Source organism: Ambystoma mexicanum, chromosome 8 (assembly GCF_040938575.1).
Source record: "Ambystoma mexicanum isolate Mex_15411 chromosome 8, UKY_AmexF1_1, whole genome shotgun sequence".
NCBI classification, from domain to species: domain Eukaryota; kingdom Metazoa; phylum Chordata; class Amphibia; order Caudata; family Ambystomatidae; genus Ambystoma; species Ambystoma mexicanum.
Genome location: NC_090929.1, coordinates 732,278,118 through 732,290,139, shown reverse-complemented (window position 1 = coordinate 732,290,139; position 12,022 = coordinate 732,278,118). Strand labels below are relative to the sequence as shown.

Genomic DNA, 12,022 nt, shown 5'->3' with positions numbered 1-12,022 from the left:
AGAGAATATTGAGTCCTTCAAGAGGCATGAAAGAAAGCCATTATTATGTTGATTGTTCTCTCCACCTCCCTGCAACAGAAACAGGATGGATGGATTAAAGTTATCCTACCAGACATAGGAGTCCTGAATGGGCCCACCAGTCTTATATATCTCGCCTGATCGAGCGATGAGCGTGGTATCATGTTGCAAGTGGCTGCATGGCTTAGCTTACTAAATGCAAATGCATAAGAGTAATATTCTTAGCATTTCTAGAGCCTACGGCCCCACCACACTGAATGCGCCCGATCTCGTCTGATCTCGTGAGCTAAGCAGTGTCGGGACTAGTTAGTACCTGGATGGGAGACTGCCTGGGAATACCAGGTGCTGTAGGCTTTTTTGTGCTCCAAGTTCAGGAAGTGAGCCATTTCTCAATTGCCTTTCAAAACTGCAAGGTCTAGCCGACTAGATGCTTAAAAGTACAAAACTCACTATGGCCAGACCACACTGAATGCGCCCGATCTCGTCTGATCTCGGAAGCTAAGAAGTGTCAGGCCTAGTTAGTACTTGGATGGGAGACAGCCTGGGATTACCAGGTGCTGTAGGCTATTTTGTGCTCCATGATTAGTAATTGCGCAACTTCTCAATTACTTTTCAAATTTGGTATGTTTCCATAATAATTGTATCCCGTTTTATAGCGGAAATGTTGGACAACATCATGAGGGCTGGAGCTACCTATTTACATAGAATTAGCATACAGGTAGTGTGGTCTTGGGTAATAAATCGACTTTCACATGTAATGCAGTACAGAGAATATTGAGTCCTTCAAGAGGCATGAAAGAAAGCCAGTATTGTGTTGATTGTTCTCTCCACCTCCCTGCAACAGAAACAGGATGGATGGATTAAAGTTATCCTACCAGACATAGGAGTCCTGAATGGGCCCACCAGTCTTATATATCTCGCCTGATCGAGCGATGAGCGTGGTATCATGTTGCAAGTGGCTGCATGGCTTAGCTTACTAAATGCAAATGCATAAGAGTAATATTCTTAGCATTTCTAGAGCTTACGGCCACACCACACTGAATGCGTCCGATCTCGTCTGATCTCGGAAGCTAAGCAGTGTTGGGCCTAGTTAGTACCTGGATGGGAGACCGCCTGGGAATACCAGGTGCTGTAGGCTATTTTGTGCTCCATGATTAGTAATTGCGCAAATTCTCAATTACTTTTCAAATTTGGTATGTTTCCATAATAATTGTATCCCGTTTTATAGCGGAAATGTTGGACAACATCATGAGGGCTGGAGCTACCTATTTACATAGAATTAGCATACAGGTAGTGTGGTCATGGGTAATAAATCGACTTTCACATGTAATGCAGTACAGAGAATAGAAATAAAGCCATTATTGTGTTGATTGTTCTCTCCACCTCCCTGCAACAGAAACAGGATGGATTAAAGTTATCCTACCAGACATAGGAGTCCTGAATGGGCCCACCAGTCTTATATATCTCGCCTGATCGAGCGCTGATCGAGCGATGAGCGTGGTATCATGTTGCAAGTGGCTGCATGGCTTAGCTTACTAAATGCAAATGCATAAGAGTAATATTCTTAGCTTTTCTCGAGCCTACGGCCACACCACACTGAATGTGCCCGATCTCGTCTGATCTCGGAAGCTAAGCAGTGTCGGGCCTAGTGAGTACCTGGATGGGAGACCGCCTGGGAATACCAGGTGCTGTAGGATTTTTTGTGCTCCAAGTTCAGGAAGTGAGCCATTTCTCCATTGCCTTTCAAAACTGCAAGGTCTAGCCGACTAGATGCTTAAAAGTACAAAACTCACTAGGCCCAGAGCCTACAGCCACACCACACTGAATGCGCCCGATCTCGTCTGATCTCGGAAGCTAAGCAGTGTCGGGCCTAGTTAGTACCTGGATGGGAGACCGCCTGGGAATACCAGGTGCTGTATGCTCTTTTGTGCTCCAAGTTCAGGAAGTGAGCCATTTCTCAATTGCCTTTCAAAACTGCAAGGTCTAGCCGACTAGATGCTTAAAAGTACAAAACTCACTAGGCCCAGAGCCTACGGCCACACCACACTGAATGCGCCCGATCTCGTCTGATCTCAGAAGCTAAGCAGTGTTGGGCCTAGTTACTACCTGGTTGGGAGACCGCCTGGGAATACCAGGTGCTGTAGGCTTTTTTGTGCTCCAAGTTCAGGAAGTGAGCCATTTCTCCATTGCCTTTCAAAACTGCAAGGTCTAGCCGACTAGATGCTTAAAAGTACAAAACTCACTAGACCCAGAGCCTTTGGCCACACCACACTGAATGCGCCAGATCTTGTCTGATCTCGGAAGCTAAGCAGTGTCGGGCCTAGTTAGTACCTGGATGGGAGAGCGCCTGGGAATACCAGGTGCTGTAGGCTATTTTGTGCTCCATGATTAGTAATTGCGCAACTTCTCAATTACTTTTCAAATTTGGTATGTTTCCATAATAATTGTATCCCGTTTTATAGCGGAAATGTTGGACAACATCATGAGGGCTGGAGCTACCTATTTACATAGAATTAGCATACAGGTAGTGTGGTCATGGGTAATAAATCGACTTTCACATGTAATGCAGTACAGAGAATATTGAGTCCTTCAAGAGGCATGAAAGAAAGCCATTATTATGTTGATTGTTCTCTCCACCTCCCTGCAACAGAAACAGGATGGATGGATTAAAGTTATCCTACCAGACATAGGAGTCCTGAATGGGCCCACCAGTCTTATATATCTCGCCTGATCGAGCGCTGATCGAGCGATGAGCGTGGTATCATGTTGCAAGTGGCTGCATGGCTTAGCTTACCAAATGCAAATGCATAAGAGTAATATTCTTAGCATTTCTAGAGCCTACGGCCACACCACACTGAATGCGCCCAATCTCGTCTGATCTCGGAAGCTAAGCAGTATCAGGCCTAGTTAGTACCTGGATGGTAGACCGCCTGGGAATACTAGGTGCTGTAGGCTATTTTGTGCTCCATGATTAGTAATTGCGCAACTTCTCAATTACTTTTCAAATTTGGTATGTTTCCGAAATAATTGTATCCCGTTTTATAGCGGAAATGTTGGACAACATCATGACGGCTGGAGCTACCTATTTACATATAATTAGCATACAGGTAGTGTGTTCATGGGTAATAAATCGACTTTCACGTGTAATGCAGTACAGAGAATATTGAGTCCTTCAAGAGGCATGAAAGAAAGCCATTATTGTGTTGATTGTTCTCTCCACTTCCCTGCAACAGAAACAGGATGGATGGATTAAAATTATCCTACCAGACATAGGAGTCCTGAATGGGCCCACCAGTCTTATATATCTCGCCTGATCGAGCGCTGATCGAGCGATGAGCGTGGTATCATGTTGCAAGTGGCTGCATGGCTTAGCTTACTAAATGCAAATGCATAAGCATAATATTCTTAGCTTTTCGAGAGCCTACGGCCACACCACACTGAATGCGCCCGATCTCGTCTGATCTCGGAAGCTAAGCAGTGTCGGGCCTAGTTAGTACCTGGATGGGAGACCGCCTGGGAATACCAGGTGCTGTAGGCTCTTTTGTGCTCCAAGTTCAGGAAGTGAGCCATTTCTCAATTGCCTTTCAAAACTGCAAGGTCTAGCCGACTAGATGCTTAAAAGTACAAAACTCACTAGGCCCAGAGCCTACGGCCACACCACACTGAATGCGCCCGATCTCTGCTAAGCAGTGTCGGGCCTAGTTAGTACCTGGATGGGAGATCGCCTGGGAATACCAGGTGCTGTAGGCTTTTTTGTGCTCCAAGTTCAGGAAGTGAGCCATTTCTCAATTGCCTTTCAAAACTGCAAGGTCTAGCCGACTAGATGCTTAAAAGTACAAAACTCACTAGGTCCAGAGCCTACGGCCACACCACACTGAATGCGCCTGATCTCGGAAGCTAAGCAGTGTCGGGCCTAGTTAGGACCTGGATGGGAGACTGCCTGGGAATACCAGGGGCTGTAGGCTATTTTGTGCTCCATGATTAGTAATTGCGCAACTTCTCAATTACTTTTCAAATTTGGTATGTTTCCAAAATAATTGTATCCCGTTTTATAGCGGAAATGTTGGACAACATTATGAGGGCTGGAGCTACCGATTTACATATAATTAGCATACAGGTAGTGTGTTCATGGGTAATAAATCGACTTTCACATGTAATGCAGTACAGAGAATATTGAGTCCTTCAAGAGGCTTGAAAGAAAGCCATTATTGTGTTGATTGTTCTCTCCACCTCCCTGCAACAGAAACAGGATGGATGGATTAAAGTTATCCTACCAGACATAGGAGTCCTGAATGGGCCCACCAGTCTTATATATCTCGCCTGATCGAGCCTGATCGAGCGATGAGCGTGGTATCATGTTGCAGGTGGCTGCATGGCTTAGCTTACTAAATGCAAATGCATAAGAGTAATATTCTTAGCATTTCTAGAGCCTACGGCCACACCACACTGAATGCGCCCAATCTCGTCTGATCTCGGAAGCTAAGCAGTGTCGGGCCTAGTTAGTACCTGGATGGGAGACCGCCTGGGAATACTAGGTGCTGTAGGCTATTTTGTGCTCCATGATTAGTAATTGCGCAACTTCTCAATTACATTTCAAATTTGGTATGTTTCCGAAATAATTGTATCCTGTTTTATAGCGGAAATGTTGGACAACATCATGACGGCTGGAGCTACCTATTTACATATAATTAGCATACAGGTAGTGTGTTCATGGGTAATAAATCGACTTTCACATGTAATGCAGTACAGAGAATATTGAGTCCTTCAAGAGGCATGACAGAAAGCCATTATTGTGTTGATTGTTCTCTCCACCTCCCTGCAACAGAAACAGGATGGATGGATTAAAGTTATCCTACCAGACATAGGAGTCCTGAATGGGCCCACCAGTCTTATATATCTCGCCTGATCGAGCGATGAGCGTGGTATCATGTTGCAGGTGGCTGCATGGCTTAGCTTACTAAATGCAAATGCATAAGAGTAATATTCTTAGCATTTCTAGAGCCTACGGCCACACCACACTGAATGCGCCCAATCTCATCTGATCTCGGAAGCTAAGCAGTGTCGGGCCTAGTTAGTACCTGGATGGGAGACCGCCTGGGAATACTAGGTGCTGTAGGCTATTTTGTGCTCCATGATTAGTAATTGCGCAACTTCTCAATTACATTTCAAATTTGGTATGTTTCCGAAATAATTGTATCCCGTTTTATAGCGGAAATGTTGGACAACATCATGACGGCTGGAGCTACCTATTTACATATAATTAGCATACAGGTAGTGTGTTCATGGGTAATAAATCGACTTTCACATGTAATGCAGTACAGAGAATATTGAGTCCTTCAAGAGGCATGAAAGAAAGCCATTATTGTGTTGATTGTTCTCTCCACCTCCCTGCAACAGAAACAGGATGGATGGATTAAAATTATCCTACCAGACATAGGAGTCCTAAATGGGACCACCAGTCTTATGTATCTCGCCTGATCGAGCGCTGATCGAGCGATGAGCGTGGTATCATTTTGCAAGTGGCTGCATGGCTTAGCTTACTAAATGCAAATGCATAAGAGTAATATTCTTAGCTTTTTGAGAGCCTACGGCCACACCACACTGAATGCGCCCGATCTCGTCTGATCTCAGAAGCTAAGCAGTGTCGGGCCTAGTTAGTACCAGGATCGGAGACCGCCTGGGAATACCAGGTGCTGTAGGCTTTTTTGTGCTCCAAGTTCAGGAAGTGAGCCATTTCTCAATTGCCTTTCAAAACTGCAAGGTCTAGCCGACTAGATGCTTAAAAGTACAAAACTCACTAGGCCCAGAGCCTACGGCCACACCACACTGAATGCGCCCGATCTCGTCTGATCTCGGAAGCTAAGCAGTGTTGGGCCTAGGTAGTACCTGGATGGGAGACCGCCTGGGAATACCAGGTGCTGTAGGCTTTTTTGTGCTCCAAGTTCAGGAAGTGAGCCATTTCTCCATTGCCTTTCAAAACTGCAAGGTCTAGCCGACTAGATGCTTAAAAGTACAAAACTCACTATGCCCAGAGCCTATGGCCACACCACACTGAATGCGCCTGATCTCGGAAGCTAAGCAGTATCGGGCCTGGTTAGTACCTGGATGGGAGACCGCCTGGGAATACCAGGTGCTGTAGGCTTTTTTGTGCTCCAAGTTCAGGAAGTGAGCCATTTCTCAATTGCCTTTCAAAACTGCAAGGTCTAGCCGACTAGATGCTTAAAAGTACAAAACTCACTAGGCCCAGAGCCTATGGCCACACCACACTGAATGCGCCCGATCTCGTCTGATCTCAGAAGCGAAGCAGTGTCGGGCCTAGTTAGTACCTGGGTGGGAGACTGCCTGGGAATACCAGGTGTTGTAGGCTTTTTTTGTGCTCCAAGTTCAGGAAGTGAGCCATTTCTCAATTGCCTTTCAAAACTGCAAGGTCTAGCCGACTAGATGCTTAAAAGTACAAAACTCACTAGGCCCAGAGCCTACGGCCACACCACACTGAATGCGCCCGATCTCGTCTGATCTCGGAAGCTAAGAAGTGTCAGGCCTAGTTAGTACTTGGATGGGAGACCGCCTGGGAATACCAGGTGCTGTAGGCTATTTTGTGCTCCATGATTAGTAATTGCGCAACTTCTCAATTACTTTTCAAATTTGATATGTTTCCATAATAATTGTATCCCGTTTTATAGCGGAAATGTTGGACAACATCATGAGGGCTGGAGCTACCTATTTACATAGAATTAGCATACAGGTAGTGTGGTCATGGGTAATAAATCGACTTTCACATGTAATGCAGTACAGAGAATATTGAGTCCTTCAAGAGGCATGAAAGAAAGCCATTATTGTGTTGATTGTTCTCTCCACCTCCCTGCAACAGAAACAGGATGGATGGATTAAAGTTATCCTACCAGACATAGGAGTCCTGAATGGGCCCACCAGTCTTATATATCTCGCCTGATCGAGCGCTGATCGAGCGATGAGCGTGGTATCATGTTGCAAGTGGCTGCATGGCTTAGCTTACTAAATGCAAATGCATAAGGGTAATATTCTTAGCATTTCTAGATCCTACGGCCACACCACACTGAATGCGTCTGATCTCGGAAGCTAAGCAGTGTCGGGCCTAGTTAGTACCTGGATGGGAGACCGCCTGGGAATACCAGGTGCTGTAGGCTATTTTGTGCTCCATGATTAGTAATTGCGCAACTTCTCAATTACTTTTCAAATTTGGTATGTTTCCAAAATAATGGTATCCCGTTTTATAGCGGAAATGTTGGACAACATCATGAGGGCTGGAGCTACCTATTTACATAGAACTAGCATACAGGTAGTGTGGTCATGGGTAATAAATCGACTTTCACATGTAATGCAGTACAGAGAATATTGAGTCCTTCAAGAGGCATGAAAGAAAGCCATTATTGTGTTGATTGTTCTCTCCACCTCCCTGCAACAGAAACAGGATGGATGGATTAAAGTTATCCTACCAGACATAGGAGTCCTGAATGGGCCCACCAGTCTTATATATCTCGCCTGATCGAGCGCTGATCGAGCGATGAGCGTGGTATCATGTTGCAAGTGGCTGCATGGCTTAGCTTACTAAATGCAAATGCATAAGAGTAATATTCTTAGCATTTCTAGAGCCTACGACCACACCACACTGAATGCGCCCGATCTCGTCTGATCTCGGAAGCTAAGCAGTGTCAGGCCTAGTTAGTACCTGGATGGGAGACCGCCTGGGAATACCAGGTGCTGTAGACTATTTTGTGCTCCATGATTAGTAATTGCGCAACTTCTCAATTACTTTTCAAATTTGGTATGTTTCCATAATAATTGTATCCCGTTTTATAGCGGAAATGTTGGACAACATCATGAGGGCTGGAGCTACCTATTTACATAGAATTAGCATACAGGTAGTGTGGTCATGGGTAATAAATCGACTTTCACATGTAATGCAGTACAGAGAATATTGAGTCCTTCAAGAGGCATGAAAGAAAGCCATTATTGTGTTGATTGTTCTCTCCACCTCCCTGCAACAGAAACAGGATGGATGGATTAAAGTTATCCTACCAGACATAGGAGTCCTGAATGGGCCCACCAGTCTTATATATCTCGCCTGATCGAGCGCTGATCGCGCGATGAGCGTGGTATCATGTTGCAAGTGGCTGCATGGCTTAGCTTACTAAATGACAATGCATAAGAGTAATATTCTTAGCATTTCTAGAGCCTACGGCCACACCACACTGAATGCGCCCGATCTTGTCTGATCTTGTAAGCTAAGCAGTGTCAGGACTAGTTAGTACCTGGATGGGAGACCGCCTGGGAATACCAGGTGCTGTAGGCTTTTTTGTGCTCCAAGTTCAGGAAGTGAGCCATTTCTCAATTGCCTTTCAAAACTGCAAGGTCTAGCCGACTAGATGCTTAAAAGTACAAAACTCACTAGGCCCAGAGCCTACACCCACACCACACTGAATGCGCCCGATCTCGTCTGATCTCGGAAGCTAAGCAGTGTCGGGCCTAGTTAGTACCTGGATGGGAGACCGCCTGGGAATACCAGGTGCTGTAGGCTTTTTTGTGCTCCAAATTCAGGAAGTGAGCCATTTCTCAATTGCCTTTCAAAACTGCAAGGTCTAGCCGACTAGATGCTTAAAAGTACAAAACTCACTAGGCCCAGAGCCTACGGCCACACCACACTGAATGCGCCCGATCTCGTCTGATCTCGGAAGCTAAGCAGTGTCGGGCCTAGTTAGTACCTGGATGGGAGACCGCCTGGGAATACCAGGTGCTGTAGGCTATTTTGTGCTCCATGATTAGTAATTGCACAACTTCTCAATTACTTTTCAAATTTGGTATGTTTCCAAAATAATTTTATCCCGTTTTATAGCGGAAATGTTGGACAACATTATGAGGGCTGGAGCTACCTATTTACATATAATTAGCATACAGGTAGTGTGTTCATGGGTAATAAATCGACTTTCACATGTAATGCAGTACAGAGAATATTGAGTCCTTCAAGAGGCATGAAAGAAAGCCGTTATTGTGTTGATTGTTCTCTCCACCTCCCTGCAACAGAAACAGGATGGATGGATTAAAGTTATCCTACCAGACATAGGAGTCCTGAATGGGCCCACCAGTCTTATATATCTCGCCTGATCGAGCCTGATCGAGCGCTGATCGAGCGATGAGCGTGGTATCATGTTGCAAGTGGCTGCATGGCTTAGCTTACTAAATGCAAATGCATAAGAGTAATATTCTTAGCATTTCTAGAGCCTACGGCCACACCACACTGAATGCGCCCGATCTCGTCTGATCTCGGAAGCTAAGCAGTGTCGGGCCTAGTTAGTACCTGGATGGGAGACCGCCTGGGAATACCAGGTGCTGTAGGCTTTTTTGTGCTCCAAGTTCAGGAAGTGAGCCATTTCTCAATTGCCTTTCAAAACTGCAAGGTCTAGCCGACTAGATGCTTAAAAGTACAAAACTCACTAGGCCCAGAACCTACGGCCACACCACACTGAATGCGCCCGATCTCGTCTGATCTCGGAAGCTAAGCAGTGTCGGGCCTAGTTAGTACCTGGATGGGAGACCGCCTGGGAATACCAGGTGCTGTAGGCTTTTTTGTGCTCCAAGTTCAGGAAGTGAGCCATTTCTCAATTGCCTTTCAAAACTGCAAGGTCTAGTCGACTAGATGCTTAAAAGTACAAAACTCACTAGGACCAGAGCCTACGGCCACACCACACTGAATGCGCCCGATCTCGTCTGATCTCGGAAGCTAAGCAGTGTCGGGTCTAGTTAGTACCTGGATGGGAGACCGCCTGGGAATACCAGGTGCTGTAGGCTTTTTTGTGCTCCAAGTTCAGGAAGTGAGCCATTTCTCAATTGCCTTTCAAAACTGCAAGGTCTAGCCGACTAGATGCTTAAAAGTACAAAACTCACTAGGCCCAGAGCCTACGGCCACACCACACTGAATGCGCCCGATCTCGTCTGATCTCGGAAGCTAAGCAGTGTCGGGCCTAGTTAGTACCTGGATGGGAGACCGCCTGGGAATACCAGGTGCTGTAGGCTTTTTTGTGCTCCAAGTTCAGGAAGTGAGCCATTTCTCAATTGCCTTTCAAAACTGCAAGGTCTAGCCGACTAGATGCTTAAAAGTACAAAACTCACTAGGACCAGAGCCTACGGCCACACCACACTGAATGCGCCCGATCTCGTCTGATCTCGGAAGCTAAGCAGTGTCGGGCCTAGTTAGTACCTGGATGGGAGACCGCCTGGGAATACCAGGTGCTGTAGGCTTTTTTGTGCTCCAAGTTCAGGAAGTGAGCCATTTCTCAATTGCCTTTCAAAACTGCAAGGTCTAGCCGACTAGATGCTTAAAAGTACAAAACTCACTAGGCCCAGAGCCTACGGCCACACCACACTGAATGCGCCTGATCTCGTCTGATCTCGGAAGCTAAGCAGTGTCGGGCCTAGTTAGTAACTGGATGGGAGACCGCCTGGGAATACCAGGTGCTGTAGGCTTTTTTGTGCTCCAAGTTCAGGAAGTGAGCCATTTCTCAATTGCCTTTCAAAACTGCAAGGTCTAGCCGACTAGATGCTTAAAAGTACAAAACTCACTAGGCCCAGAGCCTACGGCCACACCACACTGAATGCGCCTGATCTCGTCTGATCTCGGAAGCTAAGCAGTGTCAGGCCTAGTTAGTACCTGGATGGGAGACCGCCTGGGAATACCAGGTGCTGTAGACTTTTTTGTGCTCCAAATTCAGGAAGTGAGCCATTTCTCAATTGCCTTTCAAAACTGCAAGGTCTAGCCGACTAGATGCTTAAAAGTACAAAACTCACTAGGCCGAGAGCCTACGGCCACACCACACTGAATGCGCCCGATCTCGTCTGATCTCGGAAGCTAAGCAGTGTCAGGCCTAGTTAGTACCTGGATGGGAGACCGCCTGGGAATACCAGGTGCTGTAGGCTTTTTTGTGCTCCAAGTTCAGGAAGTGAGCCATTTCTCAATTGCCTTTCAAAACTGCAAGGTCTAGCCGACTAGATGCTTAAAAGTACAAAACTCACTAGGCCCAGAGCCTACACCCACACCACACTGAATGCGCCCGATCTCGTCTGATCTCGGAAGCTAAGCAGTGTCGGGCCTAGTTAGTACCTGGATGGGAGACCGCCTGGGAATACCAGGTGCTGTAGGCTTTTTTGTGCTCCAAATTCAGGAAGTGAGCCATTTCTCAATTGCCTTTCAAAACTGCAAGGTCTAGCCGACTAGATGCTTAAAAGTACAAAACTCACTAGGCCCAGAGCCTACGGCCACACCACACTGAATGCGCCCGATCTCGTCTGATCTCGGAAGCTAAGCAGTGTCGGGCCTAGTTAGTACCTGGATGGGAGACCGCCTGGGAATACCAGGTGCTGTAGGCTATTTTGTGCTCCATGATTAGTAATTGCACAACTTCTCAATTACTTTTCAAATTTGGTATGTTTCCAAAATAATTTTATCCCGTTTTATAGCGGAAATGTTGGACAACATTATGAGGGCTGGAGCTACCTATTTACATATAATTAGCATACAGGTAGTGTGTTCATGGGTAATAAATCGACTTTCACATGTAATGCAGTACAGAGAATATTGAGTCCTTCAAGAGGCATGAAAGAAAGCCGTTATTGTGTTGATTGTTCTCTCCACCTCCCTGCAACAGAAACAGGATGGATGGATTAAAGTTATCCTACCAGACATAGGAGTCCTGAATGGGCCCACCAGTCTTATATATCTCGCCTGATCGAGCCTGATCGAGCGCTGATCGAGCGATGAGCGTGGTATCATGTTGCAAGTGGCTGCATGGCTTAGCTTACTAAATGCAAATGCATAAGAGTAATATTCTTAGCATTTCTAGAGCCTACGGCCACACCACACTGAATGCGCCCGATCTCGTCTGATCTCGGAAGCTAAGCAGTGTCGGGCCTAGTTAGTACCTGGATGGGAGACCGCCTGGGAATACCAGGTGCTGTAGGCTTTTTCGTGCTC

At 46.2% G+C, this 12,022-nt stretch overlaps 24 non-coding genes and 10 pseudogenes across 24 annotated transcripts; all 34 read left to right on the top strand.

The window, feature by feature from the left end:
* Window positions 1-253: 253 nt before the first annotated feature.
* On the top strand, window positions 254-372 carry LOC138474347 (5S ribosomal RNA; annotated as a pseudogene).
* A 93-nt stretch (window positions 373-465) lies between these two features.
* LOC138474776 (5S ribosomal RNA) lies at window positions 466-584 on the top strand (annotated as a pseudogene).
* Window positions 585-1,037: 453 nt separating this feature from the next.
* On the top strand, window positions 1,038-1,156 carry LOC138478811 (5S ribosomal RNA). The gene has a single exon (XR_011272643.1). It is a non-coding gene; the product is annotated as a 5S ribosomal RNA (ribosomal RNA).
* Window positions 1,157-1,596: 440 nt separating this feature from the next.
* On the top strand, window positions 1,597-1,715 carry LOC138480104 (5S ribosomal RNA). Its single transcript, XR_011273817.1, has one exon. It is a non-coding gene; the product is annotated as a 5S ribosomal RNA (ribosomal RNA).
* Window positions 1,716-1,821: 106 nt separating this feature from the next.
* LOC138478708 (5S ribosomal RNA) lies at window positions 1,822-1,940 on the top strand. Its single transcript, XR_011272550.1, has one exon. It is a non-coding gene; the product is annotated as a 5S ribosomal RNA (ribosomal RNA).
* A 106-nt stretch (window positions 1,941-2,046) lies between these two features.
* Window positions 2,047-2,165, top strand: LOC138480237 (5S ribosomal RNA). The gene has a single exon (XR_011273937.1). It is a non-coding gene; the product is annotated as a 5S ribosomal RNA (ribosomal RNA).
* A 106-nt stretch (window positions 2,166-2,271) lies between these two features.
* Window positions 2,272-2,390, top strand: LOC138474327 (5S ribosomal RNA; annotated as a pseudogene).
* A 464-nt stretch (window positions 2,391-2,854) lies between these two features.
* On the top strand, window positions 2,855-2,973 carry LOC138473882 (5S ribosomal RNA; annotated as a pseudogene).
* A 464-nt stretch (window positions 2,974-3,437) lies between these two features.
* Window positions 3,438-3,556, top strand: LOC138477644 (5S ribosomal RNA). The gene has a single exon (XR_011271584.1). It is a non-coding gene; the product is annotated as a 5S ribosomal RNA (ribosomal RNA).
* A 106-nt stretch (window positions 3,557-3,662) lies between these two features.
* LOC138474823 (5S ribosomal RNA) lies at window positions 3,663-3,768 on the top strand (annotated as a pseudogene).
* A 106-nt stretch (window positions 3,769-3,874) lies between these two features.
* Window positions 3,875-3,983, top strand: LOC138474797 (5S ribosomal RNA; annotated as a pseudogene).
* Window positions 3,984-4,446: 463 nt separating this feature from the next.
* On the top strand, window positions 4,447-4,565 carry LOC138477924 (5S ribosomal RNA). Its single transcript, XR_011271838.1, has one exon. It is a non-coding gene; the product is annotated as a 5S ribosomal RNA (ribosomal RNA).
* Window positions 4,566-5,018: 453 nt separating this feature from the next.
* LOC138477734 (5S ribosomal RNA) lies at window positions 5,019-5,137 on the top strand. Its single transcript, XR_011271666.1, has one exon. It is a non-coding gene; the product is annotated as a 5S ribosomal RNA (ribosomal RNA).
* Window positions 5,138-5,601: 464 nt separating this feature from the next.
* On the top strand, window positions 5,602-5,720 carry LOC138480367 (5S ribosomal RNA). The gene has a single exon (XR_011274049.1). It is a non-coding gene; the product is annotated as a 5S ribosomal RNA (ribosomal RNA).
* A 106-nt stretch (window positions 5,721-5,826) lies between these two features.
* On the top strand, window positions 5,827-5,945 carry LOC138479274 (5S ribosomal RNA). The gene has a single exon (XR_011273064.1). It is a non-coding gene; the product is annotated as a 5S ribosomal RNA (ribosomal RNA).
* A 106-nt stretch (window positions 5,946-6,051) lies between these two features.
* LOC138474345 (5S ribosomal RNA) lies at window positions 6,052-6,160 on the top strand (annotated as a pseudogene).
* A 106-nt stretch (window positions 6,161-6,266) lies between these two features.
* Window positions 6,267-6,385, top strand: LOC138473894 (5S ribosomal RNA; annotated as a pseudogene).
* Window positions 6,386-6,492: 107 nt separating this feature from the next.
* On the top strand, window positions 6,493-6,611 carry LOC138480099 (5S ribosomal RNA). Its single transcript, XR_011273813.1, has one exon. It is a non-coding gene; the product is annotated as a 5S ribosomal RNA (ribosomal RNA).
* A 464-nt stretch (window positions 6,612-7,075) lies between these two features.
* On the top strand, window positions 7,076-7,184 carry LOC138474692 (5S ribosomal RNA; annotated as a pseudogene).
* Window positions 7,185-7,648: 464 nt separating this feature from the next.
* On the top strand, window positions 7,649-7,767 carry LOC138480398 (5S ribosomal RNA). Its single transcript, XR_011274077.1, has one exon. It is a non-coding gene; the product is annotated as a 5S ribosomal RNA (ribosomal RNA).
* A 464-nt stretch (window positions 7,768-8,231) lies between these two features.
* Window positions 8,232-8,350, top strand: LOC138474651 (5S ribosomal RNA; annotated as a pseudogene).
* Window positions 8,351-8,456: 106 nt separating this feature from the next.
* Window positions 8,457-8,575, top strand: LOC138479499 (5S ribosomal RNA). Its single transcript, XR_011273268.1, has one exon. It is a non-coding gene; the product is annotated as a 5S ribosomal RNA (ribosomal RNA).
* A 106-nt stretch (window positions 8,576-8,681) lies between these two features.
* Window positions 8,682-8,800, top strand: LOC138477643 (5S ribosomal RNA). The gene has a single exon (XR_011271583.1). It is a non-coding gene; the product is annotated as a 5S ribosomal RNA (ribosomal RNA).
* Window positions 8,801-9,274: 474 nt separating this feature from the next.
* LOC138477642 (5S ribosomal RNA) lies at window positions 9,275-9,393 on the top strand. Its single transcript, XR_011271582.1, has one exon. It is a non-coding gene; the product is annotated as a 5S ribosomal RNA (ribosomal RNA).
* Window positions 9,394-9,499: 106 nt separating this feature from the next.
* On the top strand, window positions 9,500-9,618 carry LOC138478205 (5S ribosomal RNA). Its single transcript, XR_011272094.1, has one exon. It is a non-coding gene; the product is annotated as a 5S ribosomal RNA (ribosomal RNA).
* A 106-nt stretch (window positions 9,619-9,724) lies between these two features.
* Window positions 9,725-9,843, top strand: LOC138478637 (5S ribosomal RNA). The gene has a single exon (XR_011272486.1). It is a non-coding gene; the product is annotated as a 5S ribosomal RNA (ribosomal RNA).
* Window positions 9,844-9,949: 106 nt separating this feature from the next.
* LOC138477640 (5S ribosomal RNA) lies at window positions 9,950-10,068 on the top strand. The gene has a single exon (XR_011271580.1). It is a non-coding gene; the product is annotated as a 5S ribosomal RNA (ribosomal RNA).
* A 106-nt stretch (window positions 10,069-10,174) lies between these two features.
* LOC138477639 (5S ribosomal RNA) lies at window positions 10,175-10,293 on the top strand. Its single transcript, XR_011271579.1, has one exon. It is a non-coding gene; the product is annotated as a 5S ribosomal RNA (ribosomal RNA).
* Window positions 10,294-10,399: 106 nt separating this feature from the next.
* LOC138479999 (5S ribosomal RNA) lies at window positions 10,400-10,518 on the top strand. The gene has a single exon (XR_011273722.1). It is a non-coding gene; the product is annotated as a 5S ribosomal RNA (ribosomal RNA).
* Window positions 10,519-10,624: 106 nt separating this feature from the next.
* LOC138480329 (5S ribosomal RNA) lies at window positions 10,625-10,743 on the top strand. The gene has a single exon (XR_011274014.1). It is a non-coding gene; the product is annotated as a 5S ribosomal RNA (ribosomal RNA).
* A 106-nt stretch (window positions 10,744-10,849) lies between these two features.
* LOC138478953 (5S ribosomal RNA) lies at window positions 10,850-10,968 on the top strand. The gene has a single exon (XR_011272772.1). It is a non-coding gene; the product is annotated as a 5S ribosomal RNA (ribosomal RNA).
* Window positions 10,969-11,074: 106 nt separating this feature from the next.
* Window positions 11,075-11,193, top strand: LOC138479498 (5S ribosomal RNA). Its single transcript, XR_011273267.1, has one exon. It is a non-coding gene; the product is annotated as a 5S ribosomal RNA (ribosomal RNA).
* Window positions 11,194-11,299: 106 nt separating this feature from the next.
* On the top strand, window positions 11,300-11,418 carry LOC138477638 (5S ribosomal RNA). The gene has a single exon (XR_011271578.1). It is a non-coding gene; the product is annotated as a 5S ribosomal RNA (ribosomal RNA).
* A 474-nt stretch (window positions 11,419-11,892) lies between these two features.
* Window positions 11,893-12,011, top strand: LOC138477637 (5S ribosomal RNA). Its single transcript, XR_011271577.1, has one exon. It is a non-coding gene; the product is annotated as a 5S ribosomal RNA (ribosomal RNA).
* Window positions 12,012-12,022: the final 11 nt, after the last annotated feature.